The 3,271-nt window shown below is 36.7% G+C and overlaps 1 protein-coding gene across 1 annotated transcript in view; it reads left to right on the top strand.

Annotated features, from left to right (window-relative positions):
• The window catches only part of LOC106867812 (FERM, ARHGEF and pleckstrin domain-containing protein 1), a 303,490-nt gene that overhangs the window by 158,235 nt on the left and 141,984 nt on the right, over window positions 1-3,271 (top strand). The gene's annotated exons all lie outside the window — the stretch shown is intronic.

Below are 3,271 nucleotides of genomic sequence, written 5' to 3'. Positions count from 1 at the left end.
ATGTATGTATATATATGTGTATGTTTATATTGTGTATGTATGTACATGTATGTATATATGTATGTATGTATGTGTATATATATATATATATATATATATATATATATATATATATAGAGAGAGAGAGAGAGAGAGAGAGAGAAAGAGAGAGGTACTGTGTAGTTTTGGTCTTGTTTCCAAGATCAGATGCTATCCCAGTTTCCAGAGGCCAGCGTACCAAGGCTCTCTAGTTGCCTTCATGTTGTGCTGCATGCATACATATAATAGTTTCATATCATGCCAGGATTATAAACCCCAGTATGTTGCTGGTATTTGATGCAGTCCAATGGCAATAATGAATTACTTGTTGTTGTATGCCCAGATCATCCCTGATCCAACATACCTTACCATCAAAGCCACTCCAGCAATGCCTATCCCTGCCTAGTTATATTATTTGGGAAATATTAAATCTAATTCTGCATTAGATAATGTCTATTTGTTTGGCAGGGATTATTTTATTAAGATGGAAACATGTGACTTGAGGAAGATTTGGTCACCATTTCAGCTGAGTTTGGGATGAGCAGTCCTTACATCTCTCATCAAAATGGAAAAGGTTACAGAAGTGTGGTGGAAAGAAAATTTGTAAAATGAAATTTTCAGTCTATGAAACAGGAATTTAATTTTAAAAAAAGCAAAAAAAAAGAAAAATACAACCCCGATTTGTTTTCCAGGCATGGCTATGTGGTAAAGAACTTGCTTCCCAACCACATGGTTCCGGGTTCACTCCCACTGCGTGGCACCATGGGCAAGTAACTTCTACAATAGCCTTGGGGTGACTGAAACTTCGTGAGAGGATTTGGCAGACAGAAACTGAAAGAAGACCATTGTATATTACGTGTGTGTGTGTGTCTTTGTGTCTGTTTGTTTACCACCATCACCACCAGTTTTTGACAACTGGTATTGGTGTGTTTAAATCCCCATAAGTGACCAATAGAATAAATACCAGGCTTAAAAAATAAATAGGCACTATAGTCGATTCATTTGATCAAAGGTCTTAAAGGTGTTGCCCCAGCATGGCCACAGTCTGACTGAAATAAAAAATAAAGATGCAACATCTAATCCAAACTCTACTGCTATTTCTAGCAGGTCAGTTGAGCACTGTGTTTCACATACATTATGGCAAAAGGTATCGAATTCAACAGATACTCTGTCTTACTTTACACACACACACACACACACACACATATATATGCTTGGCTACATTTTTTTCTGTATATATGTGTGTGTGTGTGTTGTTAAATGTGGAAACCACACTGTAGCCATGACCTTCTCAGCCCATCTAATTGTTTATGTTGGAAGCCTGGAACATTGGTGAATCCATGTGTGATGCTGACAGAATCTTGGACATGGCATTAGGAATTCCTGTGGATTTACATTCTGGCTGTGCGTAGAGAAGGAAAGCGTGATTTTTTTTTTCTTTCCATTTGTCTGCTTCTACAAAAATAGAAACTGTATGAAATGTGTGTCTGTGGAAGTGTTTAGTTTAGAACATGTGTTTACATGTAAACACTCTACTACCACTACTAACAAAACACTTTAGTTTGTAAACACTCTAGTTTTAACATACACACACATACACGGGCTCATTTTCACACACATACACATGTATGTATATATTAAATGTTCCTTATTTTCACCATTTTCTTTTGGGTTATGGCCTACACCTAGTCATATATATATATATATATATATATATATATATATATATATATATATATATATATATATATATATATATATATATATATATACACAAATTAAAAGGGTAAAAGATTATCAATTTATTAATTAATAAATCAATTAACAATTAATAATTTTTACCAAGCCCATCGGTATGAAAGCACCATTATTGGTGGAGAACTTATTTAAAAGCTCATATATATTTATAAACATAATTAAGGGATCAGCAAATATTTGCTGATCCCTTAATTATGTGTGTATATATATATATATATATATATATATATATATGTGTGTAGAGAGAGAGAGAGAGAGAGAGAGAGAGAGAGAGAGGTGTAGAAGTGGCTGTGTGGTAAGAAGCTTGTTTCCCAGCTTCATGGCTCCAGGTTCAGTCCCATTGTGTGGGAAAGTGTCTTCTACTAGAGCCTCGGGTCAATCAAGGCCTTGGAGTGGATTTGGTTGATAGAAACTGAAGGAAACCTATCGTGTGTGTGTGTGCGCTTTTGTGTCTGTTTGTCCCCTACCATTACTTGACAACTTTACGGTTAGGTAAAAGGGTCTTATAGAATAAATACCAGGCTTAAAGAAAATAAGTACAGGGGTCAATTTGTTTGACTAAAATTGCTTTAAGGGGATGCCCCAGCATGGCCACAGTCTAATGACTGAAACCAGTAAAAAATGTAAAACGCTATACATCAGCTCATTCTCTCCATCAAATCAATGTTACCTGAACAGGTGCGTGGTGTGCCACACAACAGGTGTTGGAGTGATTGCAGAGCAACGGGAAATGAAGTGTTTTGCTCAAGAACACAATGCACCACCCAGTCCAGAAATTGAAAGCATGATCTTGTGATCATGAGTGCAACACCCTAACCACTCAGCCATGTGCCATCACCACAGATATATATGTATGTATGCAAAAAAATGAGATGACAAAGGAATAAACGATTATCTTTTGAAGTTCATTAGCTTACAGCTGTTTCTGTGACGAGATGCAGTGAACTCATAGTTGAGTGCCTGAGTAACACCTCATAGCTTCATCAGAGCCTTGAATATGCATATATGTGTGTGTGTGTGTGTGTGTGTGTGTGTGTGTGTGTGTAGATTTACATATACCTTTACAAGTTGAGCCAAATCATCAAGAGCAAAAGAAAAAAAAGGACCTAACAAAAATGAAACCCAGGCATGGTCGTGTGGTTAAGAAGCTTCTTTTGCAATCCTATGGTTCTGGGTTCAGTTCCAGTAAATAGCACTTTGAGCAGATGTCTTATAACTCTGAGCCAACCGATGCCTTGTGAGTGAGTTTGGTAAATGGAAACTGTGTGGAAGCCCATCCTCTATGTGTATGGGTGTTGGGGCTCTGCTTTTATCTTCTTTTTTTAAATGTTTAAGTCATTCGGCTGTGACCATGCTGGAGCATCACCTTGAAGAAATTTTAGTCAAATGAATCAATCCTAGTCCTTTTTTTTTTCTTTTAAGCCTCATACTTATTCTATTGGTCCCTTTTGCCGAACTAAGTTATAGGGACATACACACCAACGCTGGTTGTTAA

The sequence above is a fragment of the Octopus bimaculoides genome, chromosome 23, assembly GCF_001194135.2.
Source record: "Octopus bimaculoides isolate UCB-OBI-ISO-001 chromosome 23, ASM119413v2, whole genome shotgun sequence".
In the NCBI taxonomy this organism is placed as follows: domain Eukaryota; kingdom Metazoa; phylum Mollusca; class Cephalopoda; order Octopoda; family Octopodidae; genus Octopus; species Octopus bimaculoides.
This window is presented reverse-complemented; position numbering and strand designations above follow the sequence as displayed.